General features: G+C 33.7%; 1 protein-coding gene across 3 annotated transcripts in view; it reads right to left on the bottom strand.

The window, feature by feature from the left end:
- Positions 1–13,443, bottom strand: part of LOC118200055 (uncharacterized) — a 438,581-nt gene that overhangs the window by 402,204 nt on the left and 22,934 nt on the right. The gene's annotated exons all lie outside the window — the stretch shown is intronic.

The following is a 13,443-nucleotide window of genomic DNA, read 5'->3' as shown; positions in this document are numbered from 1 at the left end:
GTGCTCGATACAGGACAGATTAATTAGCTACTAAATTTTGATTTTCGTTGAGTAAAAATGAATTCATCTGCATTCTATAAGAAAGCAAATATTCAAGAATTTTTTTTTTTTTTTTTCGTTTCTCGCAGTCATAATATTTTTCTTAAGTATTCAGCTAATTCATATTCAAATGTTCCAATCCATTACAATAAGTAATAAATCGATACTAAATAAATAATTAAAATCAATTAAATGGAATTTTAATTGCCATTTTCCCTCTGATAAACCCCTCTTTAGAGTTCAATAGCAGTCGATCAGCTTTTGTTGGGGGTTCATTTTTCTTTATGGTATGCTTACGTTATATATGTATGTATTATGCATTGCTCATACTCGTCAATTGCAGCTTTTAATATTTTTTGGAAAAAAATCAATATGAGAATCCAGAAAATGATTCTTAGCGACGCTAAAACTATTATTACTAGGCATTCTCATGCCACAGTGTTTAAAAAAAAAATCGCATTGTTTAAAGGTAGATTCTATGCACATATTTTAGTCTAAAATTAAAAGCTGAAAGTCAAAATTAAGGGGGTTGCTCTTAGAAAGCCTCAATTAGAAGTAGTTATAGAAAATGTTAATCAATACTTATAATCTTACGGATTAAACACTTATTCCCTATTTGATCACGTGTATGGCAAACAGATATTCGTCATTCATAAAGAAAAGAAAGGTGAATCAAAATGAGTTATATTCTTGTTTTTCCAACTGCAAAAACATCTTAAGATACTATCGGATTTAATCTTTAAATTATTCCAGTAATAATCAGAACAATGGGGGCCATTATTCTTAATTATAATTTACTAATGCAAATCCTATTTTGGTTTCAAATGGCTTTCATTAATTACGTTAATGATATACTGATACTGAATGAGACCTAAAAACACTTTTTTTTTAAATATATCTCCCCTTATGATCCCCGACACAGCCGTTTACTTTCCCCTTCCGTAATTAACGTCAGTCTCCTGCTGTTGACCGCATTTGCCAAGCCACCCGCGTCGATTACGGCTGTGCCTAAAAGCACGGATCCGAGGGTCTCCTACCCCACTTTCCTTACCATCAACTTGTCTTCTAAATGAAAGGTTAACCGAATTTTCCGCTAAGGGGACAAACTGAAGCCAACAGCATGTTTTATGAAAATATATATGTAAGATATAATAAAATACTATGGCTATGTTAAGAAATAATTGGCAACCTCAAAATTAAGTATTCTATTTGGTGTTCTCCCCCCTAAATTGATCTGTTCTCCCAAATTCGAGATCATTCCAAATTACATAACACTGCTTGAAAAAAGTAACTAAAAGTAAAATTAACCAATCATGGCTTAGATTCACATATGCACCTACGCAGTATAAATATGGCTTTGCGAGGAACAACGTTCTGACTTCAGCTATGCAAACACCTCTGCGCTGCTTATGCTTTTCTGCCTGAAATGACGTCGCGTCTTTTTAATGTGCATATAAAAATTATTGTATTCAACGATGACTGAAAAGTAATTTGTCTGCCAAAAAGATGATTTGAGATGTGTAAAAATAAAGATGGTGATTCGCCGAAATTGGTTTTGTTAACGTCTTCATGCCTTCACCTACGCCTTAAAATATTACATATATAAATATAATATAAAATTTAAATTACTATTACAGAATTATTATTAATAATAATAATAAACTAATTATAAATATTAATAATAAATTAATTTTAAATATAAAAAAGACGGGTTTGCTTAAATATAGCATATAATTTGGAAAATAAAATTAACAAATTTGTGCCTGTTTCACAAATGCTGACAGAAAACTGACGGCATCTTGGAAATTCTCGAAGAAATATAACACTCGATTAAAAAACGAAATGTACTGTTTTCAAGCTTTCGTAAATGTCACACTACAGATCATAAATTCCGCAGCTCCAGCACAAATCCCGCAAGAATACAAAAGTGAGCTAACCACGAAGAGTCATAGTTTTTATTTTATCTCCTTCCAGGCACTTTCACACAATAAACAACAGTACGACAAGGAAATCAAAATTTAAAGGCAAAATCAAACCTCAATAAAACAACCATTTTAATTATTCTACACAATCAACATAACTTAAGAGTTCTTTTAGTACCACTTGCTGGACACATACATAGTCAGCAGTTCAAACATCAGTCAGTCAGTCACACGTAATATTCAATAAACAGGACGTTTATAGTTTCGTTCACATGAAATAAGAGAATATTTAATATCCGCCCCCCCCCGAAAAAAAAACAGCTCGGAAATTGATGCCTTCTAACAGTGTATCTTGCTCATTCACACGAGTTAAACCCGATTAATTACATTTGTCGTCAAACATCATTTAACTCTTTCTGTCAACAAGTCCTACGACAAACAACACCCCCCCCTCCCAAAAAAAAAGCGAAAAGAAAGAATGGAACACTGACGAAATAAATAGAACGAAACAGAATAAAATAATAACACAAAAGAAACTGTTAGCGTAACAATGAACCATGTAACTTTAACAGGGATATAGGATACTGAGTATAAAGCAATTAGTTGTGCTTTTTTTCCTGCCACCAAAATGCAATAGATACACTTTCCTTTCGAAGACTCAATATTCCGGGAGGGGCAATCCGGAAAGAGGCCACGGTTACAGAGTTTCATAATCCCGTGGAGTCCAGAGCAAAGTTTTCCAACTGGATTATTGACCGTGTCGTGAACCTTTTTTTCTTTCTCTCTTTCTCTCCTGCATTTAAACCCTTCTGTTGATTTATATGTGCATACCGGGAAAGGGGGAATGGCAGTTTACTTTAATATTTATGTCATGTAATCAAGGGAAGATTTAAAGGTTTTTACCAACCGGTGTGTAAATAAAAAATAAAATAAAATAAAGATATATTTTACGTTTATAAAAAAAAAAGTCTATCTCCTTCTCGCGCTCTCTGATATTTTTTACAGAGTGCGCTAACCGATGAAGGCTTTATTCATTTTTTTTTTTTTTTTTTTTTTTTTTTTTTTAGTTCCTTCCACAGAGAACTTAAACCCAAAGCTGCCGCTGCGGAGGAAAGAAGTACTGCGGATTTAATTCACAATTAAAAAGAACAAAATATTTCCGAATTCTGAAATTTTCTTTCATTTCATTATAATATAAATACAGTGTTTTAAAACTACAGTATTTAAAAACTTCCAAACTTATATTTTTATAAATATATAACACAGAGTAAATCTATTGAGAAAGTTAATATATAAATTATATTTGAGTGCTAATAACTTTTACTAAGTGATAACACAAAGCAAGGTACAGGTTGTTTTAATATCCTTCAGTTATTTAATTATAATTTTGTCATGAAAGAAAAATACAATAGCGCGTCATGAAATGCATTAAAACATATTCTCCTCCCTGCAACTTCTGAAAACAGTACTGATAATTATTTTCTAGTTCGTATTTAACAGGAAAAAAAGAATAAAGCAAAGAGCACAGAACTCATTAAGCCAAAAGAAAAAGAAATATCAAAAGGAATTAAACTACAAAATATTACTGTCATAAAAATTATTATTAAGGAGAAAAATATACACCGATATCAAATTTATTTAATGCCAGTGACTTAATTAATTCATAATACGAAGAATTTATTGCATACCGTTTAAAGCAATTAAAAAATATTGAGGAAAGCATCAAAAGAATTAATTAAATTCGAAAAAAGACAAAAGAAAGAAGAAAAGTGATCTTTCATTATAGATACTGATGTTTAAAAAATGGCGTTTAGAACAAAGAAATGCAACAGAGAATATCACCATTTGAGAAGTCTGTTGCCACAACGGGCGTCATTATGTCTAGCTTCAGCAAACAAAAATAAATTAAAAGAGCTCCATGGTAACCAAATAATAGATTTAGCAGGATAATTCCACAAAGAAATTCTATGTGTTTTAAGTTTTTCGCTGAGTAGCGTTTTGAGGCTTCGGGGTAATTTGTTTTCCGATCTTTGGCATCGAGCTGGAGTCGTCTGCCGTCGGTCTTTATTTGTAGCGATTGGCAACGGGCCAAAATCCGCTCATTGTTTTACTTTTTTCATCGATCTGAGAAAGTTGAGGAGAAAAATCACTCATGCCAATTTATTAAATGTGCACTTCCGATAATAATTTGTTCTCTAAAAATTTAGTTAGTTTCTGGATAATGGATGGAATGGAGGATTGGTTATAAAAAGCAAATTTCTAAGAATATGATAGCCCACGCGAAAGAAATAATCATATATGTAAATTCATGCTTTAATATTAACCCCCGTTATATATGCTAAAAAAAAGAAGCGAATTAAATTCCAAACTATGCCATTTTTGGATACTTTTTATAGCATATATTTTAGTATTGATAAATATTAATTTCGTATGTAGCAAAATCACAATAATGTCAGACAACTCAAAAATAGTTAAATTAGTTTCACAATACTTAAAAAACTAGAATATATAATAAAAATAGATATTACTTATATATTTACCTACCACTCGCTCATAAGTTAAGAGGTAAGAGAATTACTCCAATTTCTCACTTTCCGATACTGTTAATTATTTAAAACTGCTATTCCAAATCAATTATTTCTAATGTAACAGTAGTAATAGCTCAACAGTATAGTAGCTCAACTTGTCAAGCAAAGCAAGGATTTCAATTTCAGAAGCTACGATATATGAGCGGTGAATTCTTATAAAACTGCAGATTTGTCTCCTCGCAGACATGAAACAAAACCTACGATACTGAGAACTTTCCAAGGCTAGATTATTCTAACAAGTGTCACAAGCTTCAAATATAATAATTCTTTATATAATTCAACTACAGAAACGAAACTTGTAATTAATTTTCTGTTACAAAGTAGTTAAAAGTATACTCACATAAAATATTCATAAATATTTACATTATTTGCGTAGTCCACATTAACGAAATAAGAAGGTAAAATTGAATAAAAACTACTGAATTTCCTCTTTGCATAGTAAATAGCAATCATTTTTTGCCCAAAGGGGCGTTTCACTTTTCAAATCGTTGCCACCAAGTATTAGAGCCGAGCATTATATTTAAAGAAATTAAATAATGAAGAATCTGCATTAATGTAAGTATGTTTCTCGTACTGTGATAAAACAACGGTACCTAGAGCCATCAAAATTTGAATAATGTAATTCTCCATTCGACTATAGGCCCATTTTGTTTTACTATCGATTTCGTATTTTGTAAAACTTCAACGAATTTTTGATTCACAAACTCAACGATTTCAAAGCAAGCAATGCTAGCACTAGGGGGGGGTATCTTAAGCGCGCGGGACTGTGTATCGGAAATTATAAAGATATGTTCTCTTTAAATTCTTTAGTGATACTGCTGTTGAATTGAATTTTATGGTTTAAGTATGTAGAACATGATGTTTAATAAATAAAGTTAGCACGCAAAACGTTAAAAAAAACCGCCCCTTTGGAAATAATTAAAAATCTAAAAGCTTTCAGATTTTTTTTTTTTTTTTTTTTTTTTTTTTTTTTTAAAGCCCAAAAGGTGTTAGCTCAGAAAGGCTATTAATTCGGTTTTGGCATTTTCCGTCGAAAACTTTAAATGTCCTTTTCACTTTTCAAATTGTTTCCACCAAATATTATTGCCCTATGTTACATTTAAAGAAATTAAATAATGAACAATCTGCATAAACGTATGTATGTTTCTCGCACTGTGATAAACCATTGGTACCTAGAGCCATCAAAATTTGAATAATGCAATCTTCCATAGAATATGGGCATGTGGAAGTCCTAATTTGAATTTGAAATTTGTTTTATTACCGATTTCAGATTTTGTAACACTTATACAAATTTTTTGATTAAAAAAACTAAACGATTTCAAAGCGAGCAATGACAATACTGCACGGGGAAAAAAAATTAATTAAAATAAAATAAAAAATTATCTTCAGCGCGCCAGACTCTGTATCGGAAATTCGAAAGACATGTTCATTTTAAAATTAATTTGCAATATTGCTGTTAAACTGAATTTTATAGTTTGAGTACGTAGAACATGATATTTAATAAATAAAGGTAACACACAAAATCTTAAAAAAACACCCCTTTAGGCGTAATTTAAAATCTGAAACCTTTCAGACTTTTTTTATAAATAATAAAATCAATGATTAAAAACTGTCTCATATGATTAAAACTACAGAAGTAAGGCCGAAAAATAGATATTTAAAACATAAACAGCTCATCAGTTTACAAATTTAATAAATATATTTCGGTTGACCTACTTTCTGTAGGTATGCGATACAACGTAACTTTACTGGCAAACTTACGAAACATTAGAGTTTAGAAGCTGGAAATTATTATGGAAAGAACTCAATATTTTTGAAAGAATTATACACAGCAGAAATCTCTTACCATAAAAATGGGTGCTAGTCTGGTTGGTTACAAAGATAAGTTCTACCTTTGTCAATGAATAACACATATTAAATAATTAAGATAAAATAATTAAATTAATTATAAAATAATTAATACATATTAAATAGTATGAAAACAAATACGCTCAATCATTATTCCTTCATTTAACTTTTAAAAATAAATATAGAACAGAAAAAGCACTAAAAGTATATAAAAAAATATCCCACCATTTTTCCCTATTTGGTAAATACATCAGTCCCAATAACTCATGCATGTTCATGTTCATTGCCACGTTTACCTTGGAACGATATTAGTTCGTACGCAAGAAGCGGAATGGCAAATCATCCGTAATATAAAACCAACCATGGCATTTTTGCTATGGCGCCATGCAGCAAATCATACTATTCGAAATGTCGATTTAACTGAGAATTATGTCACAGTTAAGATCAAAAATGGCTGACACGATGGCTCAGTATCTCCTGTCTATTCGTTAACAAAGACAGCTGCATTTTTCTAACGCGAAAGCGTTCTAATAAAATAAATAAATTGCTAAAAAAATAAAGAGCCACGTTATTTTCACTACAAATACTTAACAAAGTTAAACAAAACGTGGAGATGGAAAAAATAACAATAGTACATAGTACTGAAGCGGAATAATTACGTTCAAATATTGCTACGCTATAAATTATGCTACGCTAAAATTGTAACACAAATTTGTTTAGCTGATGCAATGAGAGTAATTTCAAACAAAACATGATTTATAATTAATTAGTTTCGAGCACATTCCAGTTTGTATTACATACATGGACGTTATTTAGAAAACAAACCTGATTAAAACCACGAACGCAAGTGCATGCTGTCTCTATCTTAATGAACGGTACTCACTAAGTTTTAGAACATTCATTTACTCACAAATCTTATTCAGTGATAGACAAAGAAGGGTTTCTACTGTTAACCATCGCCTTACGTGCACAGACAAAAACTGTTATACTGCTGCGTAATCTACGTGACTACAGGTGTTCAAATTTATTATCAATGCCAGTACGTTGCGCATTCTTCTTACCTTGAGTCTTCATGCACTACTAAATTTCGACAACTCTTTGAATGCAAAATAAATAAATAATATACAAATAAATAAGAAAAATGAAACAAAAAATAATATGAAAGGATTCAAATTTTAACGTCTCAGAGGGCTTGTTTAAGTTTTCTATGCTGAGCTCGCAGTTTAACTATCTGCTCTTGTACTCACTGCTGCCGACGCAAGTTCTTTTGGCTTTTTAACTGTTTTTTAACTGTTTTTTTTAACTTTTTAAACTGTTTTTTTTAGTATATATTATTACACGTCACTTTCTTCGTGCTTAGGCCACATAAAATTCAGGAAACAAATAAATAAATATTAAAATATATATATATATATATTTAAGAGCATTTCTTAAGAAATCTTCGAATCACTTTTGTTGCCCATTTCGCTTTTCAAATAACTAGCCGACGGCGGGGGTCAACCGCCTAATATAGTTAAGAAAAAGAAAAATATATATATAATGCTACGATATCTATAAAGAGAAATATATATATACTATATAATGCTCTTAATAATTACTGCTAGTGTCATTTCAGGGGTCCAGCTAGCAATTAATAAAAGAGATAAAGAACTGCATTTGCCGTTTTTAAGTCGCTTAGTTTGATAATCAGTGGCAGGCAGATTAAATTTAAAAGAGTGTGTGTGTAATTATGGCAAAGCCTCGAGGGATATCTGCCTAAGGGGAAGGATGCCTTCGTGGAGGACTTTCTAAGGGAAACTGGCTCGTATATACGTTACACATGGGGAAAACCACGAAAACGCCCATACAGCCAGCCCGTTCGCGGGATTCGAACCGCGGACCGAACTACCAGTGTTCAGCGTCTTTACCGCTCGACCGCTGGTAGGCCTTTAAATTTAAAAGAAAAATGTATTATATTACGCTTTTCTAAATAGCAACAAACTGGCGCTTGGAAGTCAAATCGGATATTTTTAGAATTCCCGATAAAATGTTAAATGAGATACTTTTTTTTATAGTTGCTATATTATTTCTTTAAAAATAATACGTAGAGGTAACATTTGGTGGCAATATCCTTTTATTAGTGTTGCCATATGTATTTTTAATATTCCTTTAAAAATAATACGTGGTGGCAAAATTTGAAAAGTGATACGGACAAAAAAGAATGAGGTTTGAAGACCAACAGTATTTCTGTTGGTACAGAATTTAAAAAAAGGGGGAAGACAGATTAAAGCTTAGAACACACTTAACTGTTTATCCCTAATGGCTGCTTTTTATATATCAAACAATCTCAACACTAAAACTTCTTTCCCTGTATGCGAGGGAAAATGGTGCACGATAGTGCCTTCACAGTGCCTATTGGTTATTTAGTATAATCTGCAATACCTTACCATTAATTTTTCTTTTTATTATTACCTAACTAGTTCAAGTTGTGACTTATCTCATTTATCTGACAGTAACATCGGATCAAGTCCATGAATTTTGTCGTGGGCATCGTGGCCTGCACCTCTGCTTCGCTTAGATTTTGAGGATCATTTGGAATGGTGGTAGAAAAGCCGGCTGCTATTGGCTTGGGCCTTGGTTCAAATTCCGGAGAATGTATATCTGTTTCTAAATGTTTAACGTCTTGGCGGCAAGAGAACACTTAAAATACTATCGATTCGAAAGTCCTTTCGCCAGCATAAAGGAAGGAGAAGAGAGGTGGGAGATCTTTGGATCCGTCACCCAAGGCATTCTCCTTCAAAGCTAGGTTAGGTTAAATTATTTGTACATGGAAAAGCACAAGAGGGCTATCTGCTTAGAGGCATGCCTTAGTGGAGAACATTCTAAAGGAACTGGCCCGTATTCACTTTAAAGACGAAAAAAAATATGAAAAACCAACCATGCAGCCAACCGTTCGTCTGCGACAGAATTCGAGTCGAATTCCTAGAATTAAGCAATCTTAACCACTCGGCCACTGGTGGCCGATCCCTCCAAAAATGGAACTGTCACCTATAAGGGCCCAAGGTCAGGAGCCAAGGCCACGATAAAATTAATACAGCTGATCTGATGTTACACTATAGCATTAGTCCCAACACACAAAATAAGAATTCAGGCAATCGCTGATATATAACTACCAGTCTTATTTTTAAAAAATTACTTTTTATCACACTAGTAGGACTGAAAAGAATATCCTAGCTGGTATTCCGCAAGGTAGCATCCTTGAGCCTTTATTTTACATACTTTACGTTAACGATTTCCTCAGCTTTCCAGACGGTGTTAACATTCTCCTAGCCAGCTACGCCAATGACACGGCAATTGTTTCCAAATCACGTCGACCGGACCATGCTCTGGCCAGGCTGCAAGAGAAAATTCCAGCGATAGAAAAATGGTGTGGTTTTTGGAAAACCAGCATTCAGCCTTCATAATGTAAAATTCTTCTCATCAGGAAGTATCGTAGACTCGCCCAAATTAAAACTCAAGTCACCCTTTTTGGCTCCTCAGTCCCAAGGGTCAATAAAGCAAGCTACCTCGGAGGTATCTTCAGTAGTAATTTCTCATGGAACGATCACTTATTCCAAGTATGTGGAAAAGCCTACAAAATTATGTTCAGACTGTTCCCACTGTTAAAATGTGAACATCATCTCTACATCTCAAATACGCTACTTCCCTTGTCTCGGTAAATGCAAAAGACAAGGACTACAAAAAACTTCAAGTCTTTCAAAACAAGTTTTTAAGAATAATCATCAGAGTTTCCTACTTCGTCAGAAATCGTAGTCTGCACTTGGATTTAAACTTAAAACAAATTCAAGAATTTATTAATCGCATCAATGAAAAATTCTTCAACAGAGCGATCAGCCCTGCTAATTTCGCTAATATCTTAAGTTACGAAATATTTGATGAAGATAGACTTCGTCGCTCACCTGTTACAGTCTACCCAAACCGACCAAAGAGAGTTCAGCTTACTCACTCAGTGGTTTGCAAGCTCACCACGTTTCGGTTTCTACAAACCTCTTCACGTGTTCCGGACAGCTTTCCCCACTACTCTGTCCTTCTGTAGCTATCCCAGACATGGCTTGCTGATCTCCGAAACTCAGGCATTCACTTCTTTTTTCTTTTACAAGTTTATCTCAACTGGAGAAACTTCATTTCTGGACTTTTACATACGTCAGGACCCTAAGGGGACTCATTTAGGAATCTGGAAAGAGCAGAACTAGTGCATCTCCCGTTGCATGTCAGAATAAATAACAAAGTATCATAGGAACCCCGGTAGTCGCGGTGATCAGCGGAAGTTGGAGGGAACCTCTTAATACTCCAGTCAGGCATCTTCTCTAAAGAAGGAAGGTGCTTCACACTCCTTGCTTCATCTCTTTCTGCCTTCCCTGGAGAAAACCTCGCTGATGTTTTTCACCTCCACCTGGATTCCTTACGGAATTTGCAAAAGCAGGATAAGAAATCTGCTGTGGACTACTATGATACAAAAGTATCGAAGTATCAAAAGGGACCCCCTTAAAAATGGGACAGTCCTCGGCAAGGTGCCCAAAGATTAGGCGGCAACCACTGAGCTCCTGGCCACAATAAAAGTAATAGGCTTGATCTGATGTTACTATCAGACAAGTGACATTAAGTTACAACACATACTCTAAGAATATGGCTGATACATAACTACCACTATTATTTTAAAAATTTTATTGTTTATTATGCTTGTGATACACGTATTTCTACTCACTACTTAGATATCTTTTTGATGTGGAGGTACATGGTTTTGAACCATAGGCACTCCGTGACTTATAATCATTGGAATTTAAATATGGGACGAAAGTTCAAATTTTTTGGGACTTGTATATGTTTCATTCTACTTCTTTACTTTACGATATTGTGTTAAAATATGCCATTGTGTAAAGCACATTCAACTACATCTAATAATAATAATAATAATTGCACACTCAACTAAATCTATGGACACCAGATGGCAACACATCTGCTTCGACCGTTCTACGAAGACTTCAACAGTGGCCCATAGATGGCACCAAACCTGCTCAACTTCTACTGAAGACTCCGCGCTAAACTATTTTAGTGCACAGGACTATTCCAATTTTTAAAATTTAAGACTTTTGCATGGCCTAAGGGGCGAAATCTTTCAATGAATGACGATCTCTTTAAAAATGGGACTGTCACCTACAAGGTGCTCAAGATCAGGTGCCACGGTAAAATCTTGAACTGATGTTTACCATCAGACAATTGATATAAGCCACAACAAACACAATAAAAGTCCAAGCAATTGCTGATATATAACTACCACTCTTATTTTAAAAATTTTACTTTTTATTCTTTATCATACTAGCGGTAACCTGCGTTTGAAGATTGTACTACTGCAACGTGCCTTCATGGCAATTTATGGAGCCGGACAAGCGGCCATGTGCTGCATTCTGGCAATATACAAACAGTCAGTCAGTCAGGTAACCTGCGCCTTTCTTAAGGCCGTATACTAATAAATAGGACAAGGATAAGAGAGTAACCTGCAATCCTGTCTAGACCATACTTCAGCGCATCTAGATGCATCAGCCTTATGACGGAACAAAACCTGCCTCTAAATGCGCTGAAGTATGGTAATGCCTCAGTATGTCCACTGAACGGGATTGCAGGTTACTTTCTTATCCTTATCCTTGTCCTAATTATTGGTATACGGCCTAGGTAACTTGCAATCCTATTCAGTGGAGATACTGAGGCATTACCGTACTTCAGCGCATTTAGAGGCATCAACTTCATAACAGCTGGAACAAAACCTGCATTAAAATGCAGGTTATCCGTCGGTGAAACAGCGTCATTTAGAACTTGGGGAACCCCTTAAAAATGGGATTGTCCCTTGTAAGGATTAAGCGCCAATCTCCGAGATCTTAGCCACAATAAAATTAATAGATTTGATCTGATATTATCGTCAGACAAGTGACATAAGTTACAACACACAAAATACGATACATAACTAATTACACTGCTTAAAATGCCAGACATTTTAAAGAAAAATAACGCAACTACCCAAAATACCACACAAATTATTGAATGTATCATCAGATAAATCTCTTACATAACACTTCTTATTTCTTTACGCCTTAATTAAATTACTTAAGAGACATCCGAAGAAAGATGACATTCTACGCAACTTCTAGTTATTATGATATCCACAAACAGCACTGTAAACAATTTTTATTACTGCATCGAATGACATTCAACGAAATGCATTCTTGAACCAAATCTGGCGGCCGAAACTACGTTTTCACTCGCTTACTCGGAATTAGCTGATTTTTCGTCGCCTCTAATGGACTCCTAGAAATCCTAATAAACCACTTACTTCACTTCTCGTTCTTTTCTGTTTATATTCCTAGAAAATATTCAGTGCTTCTCATCACTATGTGATTTACACGATTGAGTCAGAAAAGTTTGAGAAGTCAACAATTTCTGATACTTTTGAAAGAAAAAAATGATTTTCGTTAAAATGAACTTTTCACTTAAAATTACAAAATAAAGTTTGTAATTTCACTTAAGATTTTCACTTAAAATTACAAAATACTAAAGGAAGTATTTTAATGGCGAATTTCAAGGAAAATACCCATTTTGACCGCTCTCGATTACATTTGAACGATGTTTTTGCGTTACATCTGTACGTACGGACAGAATAAAGAATACTTTTTCCCAAAACGGATTGTGAAATGGACTTAAAATGGATTCAGAAGAGATCTTTTCGCGACATATGTACACTGTGCGAAAAAAAAAAAAAAAAAAAAAAAAGAAGGGCGGCAGTTCTATATCTCCCGTTCTACTGGGTCGATTGACGAAATTCAAATTGCATTTTCCATGCATCGAAAGCGCGACTTAGGATATATATCAGATTTATATATATATATAGCAACTGTTCTAACATAAGTATTTTGACACAAGATCGAACTTTTTCTGAAATAACATGACAATTTTTTTTTTCCTTATTTCGATTCTACGACTAGATATTAAATTTTTTAATTTTTGATGAGAAATTT

Source organism: Stegodyphus dumicola, chromosome 11, assembly GCF_044657685.1.
Source record: "Stegodyphus dumicola isolate Sdum_Otavi_A_Nest chromosome 11, ASM4465768v1".
Classification (NCBI taxonomy): Eukaryota; Metazoa; Arthropoda; class Arachnida; order Araneae; family Eresidae; genus Stegodyphus; species Stegodyphus dumicola.
Note: the sequence above shows the minus strand (reverse complement) of the source record. Positions and strands in the feature narration are given on the sequence as shown.